Source organism: Triticum dicoccoides, chromosome 6A, assembly GCF_002162155.2.
Source record: "Triticum dicoccoides isolate Atlit2015 ecotype Zavitan chromosome 6A, WEW_v2.0, whole genome shotgun sequence".
NCBI classification, from domain to species: Eukaryota; Viridiplantae; Streptophyta; class Magnoliopsida; order Poales; family Poaceae; genus Triticum; species Triticum dicoccoides.
This window is the reverse complement of record NC_041390.1, coordinates 447,465,692-447,480,272: the sequence shown is the minus strand read 5'-3', so window position 1 is coordinate 447,480,272 and position 14,581 is coordinate 447,465,692.

Below are 14,581 nucleotides of genomic sequence, written 5' to 3'. Positions count from 1 at the left end.
TCAAAAATTATAGATACGACGGAGACGTATGAACCGTAACTTGCAAAACCTTTTCTCATCCAAGGGCTTTGTGAAGATATCTGCCAGTTGCTCTTCAGTGTTGACGTGTATGATATCAATATCTTCCTTCATGACATGATCTCTGAGAAAGTGATGACGAATTTCAATGTGCTTTGTCTTCGAGTGCTGAACTGGGTTGTTAGCAATATTGATGGCGCTTTCATTTTTGCGGTAGAGTGGCACTTGCTTCAGATGAATGCCATAGTCTTTGAGTGTTTGCTTCATCCACAGAAGCTGAGCGCAGCAAGATCCAGCAGCAATGTATTTAGATTCAGCAGTGGAGAGAGATACACAGTTCTGCTTCTTTGAAGAGCAACATACAAGTGATCGTCCCAGAAAGTGACATGTGCCTGATGTAGACTTGCGATCCACCTTGTCAATAGCATAATCAGCATCCGAGAATCCAACTAGCTCAAACTCTGAGCCCTTTGGATACCACAATCCTAGTGTTGGGGTGTTAGGCAAATATGGAAGAATTCGCTTCACAGCTAAGTGATGTGATTCCTTTGGTGCCGCTTGGAATCAGGCACACATGCAAACACTAAGCATGATATCTGGCCTAGATGCAGATAAATAAAGCAAAGAACCAATCATGGAGCAGTATACCTTTTGATCGAACTCTTTACCATTGTCGTCGGGACCCAGATGGTGTTTAGCTGGCATTGGCGTCGTGTAACCTTTGCAGTCTTGCATTCCAAACTTCTTCAGACAATCTTTGAGGTATTTCTCTTGAGATATGAAGATGCCATTGTGTTGCTGTCGTATTTGAAGACCAAGGAAGAACTTCAACTCTCCCATCATGGACATTTGATATTGCTCTTGCATCATGTATCCAAACTCATCACTGTATTTCTGACTAGTGCAGCCGAAGATAATGTCATCCCAATATATTTGGCACACAAATAATTCACCATCATATGTCTTCGTGAAGAGTGTGGGATCTAGGGAACCAGGTTTGAAGCCTTTGCTCTTCAGGAAGTCTTTGAGTGTGTCATCCCAAGCACGAGGGGCTTGTTTGAGGCCATACAGTGCCTTGTTGAGCTTATACACCATGTCAGGATGTTTCAGATCTTCAAAGCCAAGCGGTTGTGCAACATACACTTCTTCTTCAATCTTGCCATTGAGAAAAGCGCTCTTCACATCCATTTGATACAGAAGAATGTTATGATGATTTGCATAGGCCTGCAGTATGCGTATAGCTTCAAGCCTAGCCACAGGAGCAAATGTTTCATCGAAGTCAATTCCTTCAACTTGAGTGTATCCTTGAGCAACAAGACGAACTTTGTTTTTGACAACTTGACCATGCTCATCTTGCTTGTTGCAATATATCCATTTAGTGCCTATGATATTGTGCTTACAAGGATCAGGACAGTTGACCAGTTCCCATACATTATTCAGCTCAAATTGTTGAAGCACTTCTTGCATAGCTTGAATCCATTCAGGTTCCATGAAGGCTTCATCAACTTTCTTGGGTTCATATATTGAGACGAATGTGAAGTTCCCACATAAATTTGCTAGTTGTGTTGCCCTTGAACGAGTGAGTGGACCAGGTGCATTGATGCTATCAATTATTCTCTGAATCTGTACTTCATTTGCAACCCGAGGATGAACAGGACGGAGATTTTGCTCTTGCTGATCATTGTCATCGGTAGAAGAATTGTCTTCAGGCTGAGCATTGTCTTCAGGTTGATCAGGTGCAAAGATGGTGAGTTCCTCTTCGGGCTGTGCTTGAGATGGTATAATTTCTCTAGTTCCCATAAGCTTGATGGATTCACTGGATGGAGCTTCATCTAGCACATTTGGCAGGTGCTCTCTTTGCGAGCCGTTAGTCTTATCGAACCGCACATCCACAGTTTCAACCACTTTATAGTGAAAGAGGTTGAAGACTCTGTAGGAGTGTGAATCCTTTCCGTATCCAAGCATAAAACCTTCATGTGCTTTCGGTGCAAATTTGGAAGTGTGTTGTGGATCCTTGATCCAGCACCTAGCACCAAATACTCTGAAGTAACTGACATTTGGCTTCTTACCAGTGAGAAGCTCATAGGATGTTTTGTTTAGAAGCTTGTGAAGATAAACACGGTTGATTATATGGCATGCAGTATCAATGGCTTCAGGCTAGAACTTTCTTGGAGTCTTGTATTCATCCAGCATCGTCTGGGCCATCTCAATGAGTGTTCTGTTCTTGTGTTCCATGATGCCATTCTGCTGTGGCGTGTACGGAGCTGAGAACTCATGAGTGATGCCCAAAGTATCAAGATAAGTGTCGAGGCCGGTGTTCTTGAATTCAGTGCCATTGTCACTTCTGATGTGCTTGATCTTGACACCATAGTTGTTCATGGCTCGATTGGCGAAGCGTCTGAAGACATCCTACACTTCAGTCTTGTAGAGGATTATATGCACCCATGTATATCTTGAATAATCATCAACAATGATGAAGCCATAAATACAAGCAGTAGTAGTAAGAGTTGAGTAGTGAGTGGGACCGAAGAGGTCCATGTGTAGCAGTTCGAAGGGTTGAGTCCTTGTCATGATTGTCTTCGAGGGATGCTTGGCCCTCGTCATCTTTCCAGCTTCGCAGGCACCGCATAAGTGATCCTTCTTGAACTTGACACCCTCGATGCCTATGATATGCTTCTTCTTTGCAAGAGTGTGAAACTTCCTCATGCCAGCATGCCCTAGCCTTCGATGCCAGAGCCAGCATTCTAAAGCTTTTGCAAGAAGACATACGGAAAGCTGTGGTCCTGCTGAGAAATCTACCATGTACAAATCATCTTTCTGATACCCTTCAAAGACTAGAGACTTGTCATATTCCATTAGAACAAGGCAACGATATTTTCCAAACATCACAATCATGTTTACATCGCAAAGCATTGAGACAGACATTAAGTTGAAACCAAGGGATTCAACAAGCATCACTTTATCCATGTGCTGGTCCCTTGAGATTGCAACTCTACCTAGACCCAATACCTTGCTTTTACCAGTATCAGCAAATGTGATGTGACTCTTGTCAGATGGACGTAAGGTTGAGTCCATGAGAAGACTTCACTTGCCAGTCATGTGATTAGTACATCCACTATCAATAATCCATTTTGAAGCAGCTGGTGTCATACCCTACAGTGCAGTTAGGGGGATAGGCTTCACGAAGAGAATTGTGAAGCATAAACATTTGACGAGCAAGTGGATTATGAAAGCTTAGATCGAGGTTAGGACTAATAGGGCAAGTAGCAAGCGACTCAGAAACAAAATACATAATAAGACCATTTGGGCATTTGATCGTGCACCCTACAAGATGTTTAAGGTCCCCAGCAATAGCTTCAGACGCATTTGATTTTCGGCTGGAGACCCTTCCCCGCAGAAAAAAGTTAAGCTTTCTTAGCCACCCATATCTTCAAGGGTGGCTTCGAAGCAATGAGTCTAAGTGCAGCATCTAAGAACTTCGGCTTTGGAGCCCTAGCAAATAGTCTTGCAGGTGGACAATAGTACTCATAAGAATAAGCAGAGTAGTTCTTGGTCTTATGAACATGGCGGTTTGATGAAACACACTCATATCCATAGGCCTGAGTATGGTTTCCCTGCAAAACATTTGCGTTAGTGCGACTCAGGTGAGTCCTCTGTCTGTATGAAGCCTTTGGACCATATGAAGCCTTTGGTCTGGGGTTTGTCTTCTTCACTTGTGGTGTCATGACGACATTCACAGGAAGATTCTCCAGACACTTTTTTGGCACCCAGACTTTCTTCATAGTTGGCCCATTCCTGCAGTTAGTACCAATATACCTAGCAAACACTTCACCATTCTGATTCTTAAACAGTTTATAGTTTGCATCAAAGGATTCATCAATGACAATGGGATTAGTACAAGTGAAGCCAGATAGGGTGGATGGATCCACTGAAGGTTCCTTTGCAGCAACCCATGTGGTTTTGGGGTACTGCTCAGGTTTCCAGTAAGAGCCATCAGCATTCATTTTCCTTTCGAACCCAACACCCTCTTTCCTAGGGTTTCGGTTCAGGATCTGCCTTTTGAGGATGTCACATAGTGTCTGATGCCCTTTGAGACTTTTGTACATCCCTGTTTCAAGCAATGTCTTCAACCTAGTATTTTCATCAGCAATAGCAGTGGTATCCTCAGGAGAGGGGTTAGTTATCACATCAATAGTTGAAGATATTGCAACAGTAGCAGTAGTAGAACATCCAGCAATAGAAGTAGCGTTGTCATGCTCAATGCATTTAAGACATGGTGGTTCAAATCCTTCCTGAGCGGAACTGATCTGTTTGGCGCGAAGTGACTCGTTTTCCTTTTGGAGATCTTCATGAGCCGCTCTCAATTTCTCAAGATCTTGCTTCCTTTGAAGATAATCATAGGAAAGCTTTTCATGAGTTGTTGAGAGCGTTTCATGACGACTTTCATGTTCCTCATACTTAACATGAAGATTTTTAATGTCTTCAATTAAGGACTGAGATTGAGTCATTTCAGCATCTAACAGGTCATCGCTTTTGCCTAACAGTTTTTGAATATGTTCCATAGCTTTCTGTTGTTCAGTTGCAATTTTAGCAAGTGTTTTGTAGCTGGGTTTGGAACCACAATCAGAGTCATCTTCACTGGATGTTTGATAGTGAGTAGTGCATGAGTTTACCTTGGCATCGCGTGCCATGAAGCAGTAGGTGGGAGCGGAGTTTCCCTTATCATCAGCATCGGCGTCGGTGACGAAGTCATTATCTTCAGTGTTGAAGATGGACTTGGCAACTTAGGCTGTAGCCAGACTTGCAACGCCAGAATCAGACTCCTCCTCAGACTCCACCTCCGCCTCCTCAGAAGTAGATTCCTCCTCTGAATCCATTTCCTTGCCAACAAACGCATGAGCCTTGCCAGATGAGCTCTTCTTGTGTGATGAAGACTTTGAGGAAGACTTGGAAGAAGACTTTGAGTATTTCTTCTTCTTCTTGTCGTCAGAATCATATTCCTTGCTCTTCTTCTTGTTGTTGTTCTCATTGTCCCACTGCGGACACTCAGAGATGTAGTGACCAGGTTTCTTGCACTTGTGGCATGTTCTCTTCTTGTAGTCATGAGAAGAAGCTTCATCATTCCTTGAGCTGGATCGTGAGGACTTTCTGAAGCCTTTCTTCTTGGTGAATTTCTGTAACTTCTTCACAAGCATAGAAAGCTCATTCCAATGTCTTCAGGATCATCAGAACTGCAATCAGATTCTTCTTGAGATGAGGAAACAACTTTTGCCTTCAAAGCACGAGTTCTCCCATAGTTGGGACCGTAGGTGTCTCTTTTCTCAGAAAGCTGAAACTCATGCGTGTTGAGCCTTTCAAGTATGTCGGGCGGATCGAGTGTCTTGAAGTTAGGGCATTCTTGAATCATCAGGGCTAGGGTGTCAAACGAGCTATCAAGTGATCTCAGGAGTGTCTTGACGACTTGATGCTTGGTGATCTCAGTAGCGCCAAGGGCTTGAAGCTCATTTGTGATGTCAGTGAGTCGATCAAATGTGAGCTGAACATTCTCATTGTGGTTTCTGTCGAAGAGGTTGCGAAGGACACTGATTCTTTGATCTCTCTGGGTTGAGACTCCTTCGTTGACCTTGGAGAGCCAGTCCCAGACTAGCTTGGATGTTTCCAGAGCACTCACATGGCCATACTGTCCTTTGGTCAGATGACCACAGATGATGTTCTTGGCAGTGGAATCCAGTTGAATGAACTTCTTGACATCAACAGCGGTGACACCTTCAGCAGCCTTGGGGACGCCATTCTTGACGACATACTAGAGGTCGACATCAATGGCTTCCAGATGCATGCGCATCTTATTCTTCCAGTAGGGATATTTAGTTCCATCGAAGACTGGCATGCAGCAGAGACTTTGATTATCCCTGTAGTCGACATAGCTAAAACTCCAGGTGGTTAAACCGAATCACACAGAACAAGGGAGTACCTTGCTCTGATACCAATTGAAAGTGCTAGTGATCGACTAGAGGGGGGGTGAATAGACAATTTTTAGGAAAGTCTTCAAAACATGGAAGTTTCGAAGACAAACGATAGAAATAAACCTATTACCATGCAGCGGAAGGTAGACTACACTAAGCAAGCCACAGTCAAGTATTCAATGGAATGAAAGCACAAAGACTAATAGCAGCTAGGCAGTATAGATCAGGACGGAAGATAGTATGAAGACAATCAAGACAAGCAGTCACACAATGAAGACAAATAGATAATGCAAACAGGCAATGACTTCGCAAGGACCAATCTGCAAATAAAGAGATGGGAAGGATAGAACCAGTGGCTCGATGAAGACAATGATTTGTTGGACCAGTTCCATATGCTGTGACAACTGTACGTCTGGTTAGGGAGGCTGAGATTCAACTCAGAAGACCGCGTCTTCACCTTATTCCCCTTGAGCTAAGGACACCCAGTCCCCGCCCAATCACTCTGGTAAGTCTTCAAGGTAGACTTCCAAACCTTCACAGACTTCGTTCACTGGCGATCCACAATCACTCTTGGATGCTCAGAATGCGACGCCTGACCGGCTGGAGGATTCACAGTCCTCAAGTGTAATAAGTCTTCAGATCACACAGACAGGAAGACTTCAGTGATGCCTAACACTCTTTGGCTCTGGGTGTTTAGGGCTTTGTCCTCGCAAGGATTTCTCTCTCAAAGGCTTCGAGGTGGGTTGCTCTCAAACGACAAAAAGCCGTACACTAACTCTGAGCAGCCAACCAATTTATGGTGTAGGGGGTGGGCTATTTATAGCCACTAGGCAAGCCGACCTGATTTGTCCGAAATGACCCAGGGTCACTAAGGAACTGACACGTGTTCCAACGGTCAGATTCCAAACACACACGACAACTTTACTTGATCTACAAGAAAGGCTGACTTATCCAGCTCTGGATAAGATTTGCTCTCATTGTCTTCGCTCGAAGACATAGGATTTTGGTTAAGCATCACTTCAGTCATTCTGACTGGTTCACTTGGACCCCACTTAACAGTACGGTGGTTCCTATGACTCAACAAAGAAGAAAAAGAACGACAAAACAACTAAGTCTTCGCGCTCCATAGTCTTCACGCGATGTCTTCTCTTGTCACAGTCTTCAATGTGAATGTCTTCACATACCACCTTTGTCTTCAATATCTTCATACATTTTTAGGGGTTATCTCCGGTAGGTGAACCGAATCAATGAGGGACTTCTACCTGTGTTATCCTGCAATTCTCACAAACACATTAGTCCCTCAACCAGGTTTGTCGTCAATACTCCAAAACCAACTAGGGGTGGCACTAGATGCACTTACACATCCCTATCCCTATAAATGCATGCCTCACCCCAGTCATTATCTCTTCTTCCACTCTCGCACAAACCCTAGCGCCACTGCTAGCCCTCGACGACACCGGCGATGAAGCTTTTAGGTGCCGCGACCTCACCGACGCCATCCTCACGCCAGCCGCGGACCTCGTCTTCTCTGCCGTCGCCATAGGTGTCCTCCGTCGCCAAGTTAGGGCACGGAAGATCAAACTGCTCGGCCTCCTCTTCCACTCCGTCTAGCAGTTCCTCGTGTGGTAAATAAAACCTCTTTTTACAGTCTTTTTGATCCGATAGATTCATCCTTTTCAACCACAAGTGGTTTCTGTTCCTACAAGTTGGATCTATCTCATTCTGCATCTCACAACATTCCTAGTATGTTCACTTATGCTTCACAAAGTAGTTAGATTCCTCACTTGTACTTATTCATGGATTCATACAAATCTGGAACCAACTCTCTCCATATGAGTGAATGTCTTCGCACTATGAGGTCAATGTCTTCTAAACTGATTTATCTTCAAAATCTTCTGAGAATGCATATGACCTCTTCCCCTTCCCTCGCATCTCTAATGCTGTCACAGGTACATGTCCGTGGGAGAATCCCTTGGTTCTCATAGTCTACATTCATTTGCAGAGTTCTTACAACGTCACATAAATTCTCCTGAAGCCAGTTCCTGTCTGACCAGTAGACAGAAGACTTCGACAGTGTTGAAGCCTTTTAGTCTAAACATCATGACAACTCAAAAATCAGTCAGGAAGGGTGACAGACAACACCATGGAAACACTGCTAAGGACTTGCCACCGGATCTCTATGAGTTATACAAGTCAGATCCAGAAGAAACCTATGGAGAACGGAAGAACCGAATCCAATGGATTCGAAGACATTGGGTAGAGGAATGGTTCAAGTACAGATTCGTCACCAAGGAGTATGCTGAGAAGAATGTCTTAAAGGGCCCCTGGGGAGATATAATATACAAAGGTCTTCAGCCCAAGTCGAAGTCCGAAGCTATTGCTCAAGGCTTCTACCCCTGCATGATTCGTGGACCGCAGCCTGCTAATGCCGACCCATCCTCTCTGTTATGGTGTCGTGAAGATAATCTGTTCAAGCGCAACTATCAGGCTGCAAAGAACTCTGCCAAGGAAAACAAGAAGTCTTTGGGATTAGAATTCAACCCAGACCCCCTCTGCACCACGAGCTGACGGCACACGCGAAGCTGAACCCAATCTTATTGGGCCCTTCTACAACTTGGAAGGTCTCATTACTCACATTCAGGTTCAAGGGGCAGCCGTGGACCACTCTGCAGATGACACTGATTCTGACAAAGCACCTGCACCACCGAAGCCTGTGAAGCAAAAGAAACCAAAGGCTTCAAAGCCCTCTTCTACACCAAAGGTATCACGGGCGAAGCCTCTGGCTACTGCACCTCCTGAAGTCAGTGTGCAGTCTGAAGATCTCTCACGCATCTCCAACTCTGACAAGATGAAAAAGCCCATGCAACCCACTGGTCAAGCACTGACTCCTGCTGCTATTTTGAGAAACGAGAATGATGCCATTGATCTGTCCAGCGATGACGATCTTGGTGATGATGCTCTAGAACAATTGATAAAGAGCAAGCAAGAGGCAGAAATCTTCAATGATCTTCCTCTCTTTGATGTGGAGATCCTGTACAAGTTTATTGATGAGTGGTTTGACAGCCCAGATGTCAGTTTTGATGATCTTCAGCTTCCAATTGGCCTCAACGTCTCCTTCCACAGAGCCATTTCTCCTGAGCTGGCTCTTGCTCAGAAAATTGTTCAGCTGAAGCATAAGATCGATTATGAAAAGGCTCAGTTCACTACTAGGAAAAGGGCTATAGATGGGATTGACACTAATGGCGCACCAGAAAGATGGTGCGCCATTAGTATATACTAATGGCGCACCACAATCTGATGCGCCATTAGAGTTTAAACTACTAATGGCGCACCATGCTACGGGTGCGCCATTAGTATCAAATTTTTTTTTAACTAGTGTGCCTGTCCAAACATACTAATGGCGCATCCAGGCAAAGTGCGCCATTAGTAGTTGTAACTACTAATGGCGCACCAGGCAGCAGGTGCGCCATTAGTATAGAAATTTTTTTTTGAACTAGTGCGCCTATCCAAACATACTAATGGCGCATCCTGCCCAAGTGCGCCATTAGTAGTTGTAACTACTAATGGCACACCAGGCAGTGGGTGCGCCATTAGTATAGAATTTTTTTTGAACTAGTGCGCCTATCCAAACATACTAATGGCGCATCCTGCTTAAGTGCGCCATTAGTAGTTGTAACTACTAATGGCGCACCATGCAAGAGGTGCGCCATTAGTAAGTGGGCAGCAACAAGATATTTGGGACAGCCTCTCCTACCCACACACTCACTTTCTCCCCACTTCATTCTCTCCACCTCCTCCTTGTCTCGGGTGCCTCCTCTTTTTCACCTCATTTCCACCATAGATTCATTCAAATTAAGTGGTTAAATTACCTTGTTTTAATAGGTAAGTAAGGGGGGAAGCTATATTTAGGTTGTTCTCCTTACAACAATGTGCACATGCACTTTTTACGGCCTAGCTAGATCTATGTATGTTCGTGGTGTTGCATATGTTTGTGGTGTTGCATATGTGTTTGTGTTTGGAGGTGTACCGGTATTTGATATGCGATAGTTGCCAATATTTTGCCGGAATGTTGATTCATTTCCGTTTCAGCGAGAATTTTGGCATTAAGCATTCTTTTTGGTCCTATTTTTAGGGAAGGTCATGCCAAATTTTTGTTTGGTTCTAAAATATCGTTTTGCTCTACCCCGCAGGCGACCATGGTCCGCACGATGACCGAAGGCATCGTGAATAGGTTTTTGAGGTCCGCGAAGGCCGAGATGCTTCAAAAGAACGAGACGGAGATAAGATGTCCGTGTCGAAGATGCAAGCTGAAGAGCCTTATTGCGGACCCGGATTCCGGGAAGGTGCGGGACCACCTGCTGTTGCATGGTTTCATGGATGGCTATCGGTGGCAAGGTGATGAAGATGACTACGAAGTCGTCCATGCGGGCCGGGCAAGAAATGAGGAAGGGCAGCAAGACAACCACCGTGGCTCGGGCGGGCGAGAAGACGAAGAATCCCCAGGAGATGATCACGACTGTGATGCTGTACACAGTCATCATGTAGAAGATGCAGGACATGATGATGAGGAAGATGCCGGAGCAGGCGACGGGCATGATCATGAAGATGATGATGCCGGCGGAGCAGACGACGCTGGACCATCGATGGGCTGGGTGCAGGACCCTCATATTCAAGAGCTGCTTCTCAAGCAGACGGATAACGCAAGAGCTGCCGCCCGAGAGAAAGCCAAGATGGATCAACTTGAGTTAGACGCGGTTACTCCATTGTATGAAGGATGCAGGCCCGAGGATACCCGCCTGAAAGTAACGCTCATGGCCCTGGAGATGAAGGTAAAACACAAAATGACCGACGCATGCTTCGACGAGAACATGTCATTCTGGCACGAACGTCTTCCCAAGGGGAACAAGTGCCCGACCAGTTTGGAGGAGGCGAAGAAAATCGTGTGTCCTCTGGATTTACCGCATGTGAAATACCATGTGTGCATGAACAATTGCATCATTTATCGGGACGAGCACGCGGAGTCTACAATATGTCCGGTGTGCGGTGTCACTCGATACAAGAAGAGGAAGAAAGCTCCTCGAAAAGTGGTGTGGTACTTTCCGATCACTCCTCGTCTGCAGCGGTATTTCGCGGATCCTAAGGTAGCAAAGCTCCTGCGTTGGCACGCGGATAGGGAGGAGAAGAAGCGAGAAGATGACGCAAATGATCCGGAGATAGATAAAAAGGACAAGATGCTGAGTCACCCTAAGGATGCGAGCCAGTGGCAAGCATTGAACTTCGAATACCCAGAATTTGGGAACGATCCAAGGAACATCGTGCTGGGCGCGAGCACCGATGGAGTCAATCCGTTTGGCAGCCAGAGAAGCACACATAGCACCTGGCCTGTGTTTGTGTGGATGTACAACCTTCCCCCCTGGTTGTGCATGAAGAGGAAGTACATTCACATGAGTATGCTAATTGAAGGGCCGAAACAACCAGGGAACGACATCAATCTGTATCTGGGGCTGCTGAAAGAGGAGCTTGACACGCTGTGGAAAACGCCAGCCAATACGTGGGACGCCGCAGAGAAAGAATATTTCCCTATGAGAGCCGCACTGCTCACGACGGTGCACGACTATCTCGGTTACGGATATCTTGCGGGGCAGGTAGTCCACGGATTTTCTGGATGCGTAAGGTGCATAGATGACACAACGTATCGCCAGCTAGATAGAGATCCCGGGTCTTCGAAAACCGTGTTCATGGGACATCGAAGGTGGCTTCGCGACGATGACCCGTGGAGGAAACGCAAGGATCTGTTCGATGGTGAAACCGAACCCCGAAAACGCCCGTGTACGAGGAGCGGCGAGGAAATAGACAAGCTGTTGAAAAATTGGAAAGACTGCCCACTGCCGGGAAAGAAGCAAAAGGCGCCAGAGCCGGGAAAGAAGCGAAAGGCGCCAGAGCCGCTGCTGAAGGTATGGAAAACGAGGTCTGTTTTCTGGGACTTGCCGTACTGGAAGATCCACCGTGTGCCTCACAGCCTTGATGTCATGCATATCACGAAGAACGTGTGCGAGAGTCTGCTTGGTACCCTGCTCAACATGCCAGAGAGGACCAAAGATGGGCCGAAAGCAAGGGCAGGCTTGAAATCAATGGGCATCATGCAGGAGCTTCACGCTATATATGATGATGATGATGATGATGATGATGATGATGATGATGATGATGATGATGAGGCGAAGCAGGACACAGAAAGTCGTCGCAAAGGCAAAAAGGCCAAGAAGACCGGAAATGACTACCCTCCCGCGTGCTTCACTCTAAGTCAGGAGGAGATCGAGCAGTTTTTCACCTGCCTCCTAGGAGTAAAACTTCCTTACGGTTACGCGGGGAAGATAAGCAGATACCTAGACCCAGCGAAGCAGAAGTTCAGCGGGATGAAGTCTCACGACTGTCACGTGCTGATGACGCAGATACTTCCAGTTGCAATCCGTGGGATCATGGACGCACACGTCCGTGAAATGCTATTTGGCCTATGCAACTTCTTCGACGTCATCTCTCGGAAGTCGATTGGCGTGAGGCAACTCAGAAGGCTACAGGAAGAGATCGTGGTGATACTATGCGAGCTTGAGATGTACTTCCCGCCCGCATTCTTCGACGTTATGGTGCATCTGCTGGTCCATATAGTGGAGGATATCATCCAACTCGGGCCGACGTTCCTGCACAGCATGATGCCGTTCGAAAGGATGAATGGTGTCATCAAAGGATACGTTCGCAACATGTCACGTCCAGAAGGAAGCATAGCCAGGGGCTTTCTGACCGAAGAGTGCATCTCCTACTGCACGAATTATCTAGGCATCAAGAACCCCGTTGGTCTGCCCGTCAACAGGCACCTCGGCAGGCTCGCTGGATGGGGTCACCGTGAGGGTCGCCGCGAAATGCATGTCGACTTCGAGGGTCGACTCGCCGACTTTGAAAGAGCAAACCTAGTCGCGCTACAACACATAGACGTGGTCGATCCTTGGGTGGTAGAGCACAAAACCTTTATTAAGAAGACGTACAATGACCGAGGCCAACAGAGGACGGACAGAGATATACTCAAAGAGCACAACTCATGTTTCACGCGTTGGTTCAAGCAGAAGCTTCTGTCGTACCCTTTACATGAGGATTCTTCCGCGGAAGAACAACTCATATTCGCCTTGTCACAGGGTGCCGAGCACAACCTGATGACCTATGAGGCGTACGATATCAACGGCTACACATTCTACACCGAGGCCAAGGACATGAAGAGCGATGGTTATCAGAACTCCGGGGTAACGATGGAATCCTACACCGGTAACGACAAGGACAGATACTATGGAAGGATCGAGGAGATCTGGGAGCTGAGCTACGCTGGAGAGAAGGTCCCGATGTTCCGTGTCAGATGGGCCAAGAACGTCATAAAAGAAGACCGGTATTTCACCACCATGGTTATACCCGAAGCCAAATCCAAGACCGCGGGCGCAAACGTCACCGCGAAAAATGAGCCATGGGTACGGGCTTCCCAAGTGGACCAATGCTTCTTCATTACTGACCCGCCAAAGCCCAGTCGTGTTGTCGTGAGGAGAGGCAAAAGGAAGATCATCGGAATGGATGGAGTAGCCAATGAGCAAGACTTCAACAAGTACGGCGACCCGAGGATCGAACATGACGACGATGATGAAGTAGCAGCATACACCACAAGAAGAAGCAGGACCACCCTACCTAAAGGACGTCCGTTCCACAGAAGAACTCCATTTGCGAAAAAGAAGGGCAAGAAGATTGTGAACAGATAGCTAGCTAAGATCGATTGTATTTAAATCGTAGCCTTCATTTCTCGATTGTATTTCATGGGTACTTTTTGAACTATCATGAATATTTTTAAATTTCATGGACACTCGATCTCGATCCCCCTCCATCTCGATCGCTATCCCACCTCGCCAGATCCGGCCCCCCTCACCGCCGAGCACCCCCCAGTCCACCGGCCGCCGCCGCCGACCCCCCGCACCCTCGATTCCCCTACTCAACCGCCGCCGCCGACCCCCCGCACCCCGCGCACCGTCTTATAAAAAAATTAGTATCAAACAGCTTTTTAAATGCTACTGTCTTATAAAAAAATATTACTGTTATTATTTAAACAAGTTTGAACATATTTAAACATAAATAAGTATCAAACAGCTTTTTAAATGCTAAAAAAATTTGTGGAGCCTGGGAGTCGAACCCAGGACCTCCTGGTGTGAGAACTGGCTGCTAACCAGTCGAGCTAGTAGAGTGGGCTTGACATAGATAGGTTCTGGTACTACATAACCTTTTGGCTCGAGCTGAAATAAAAAAAATACTAATGGCGCACCACGGTGAGGTGCGCCATTAGTATGGACATGCTAATGGCGCACCACGGTGAGGTGCGCCATTAGTATTGTGGCCCCCCTTCGCCCAATCCCCCCTTCGCCCGATCCCCCTTCGCCCGATCCCCCTCGCCAGTTCTCTCCCTCTCGATCCACCGCCGCCGCCGCCGCTGCCCTCGCCCTCGCCCTCGCCCTCGCCCTCTCCCTCCCTCGCCCTCTCCTCGCCGCCCGGACGCCGCCCGGACGCCGCGCCGACGCCGC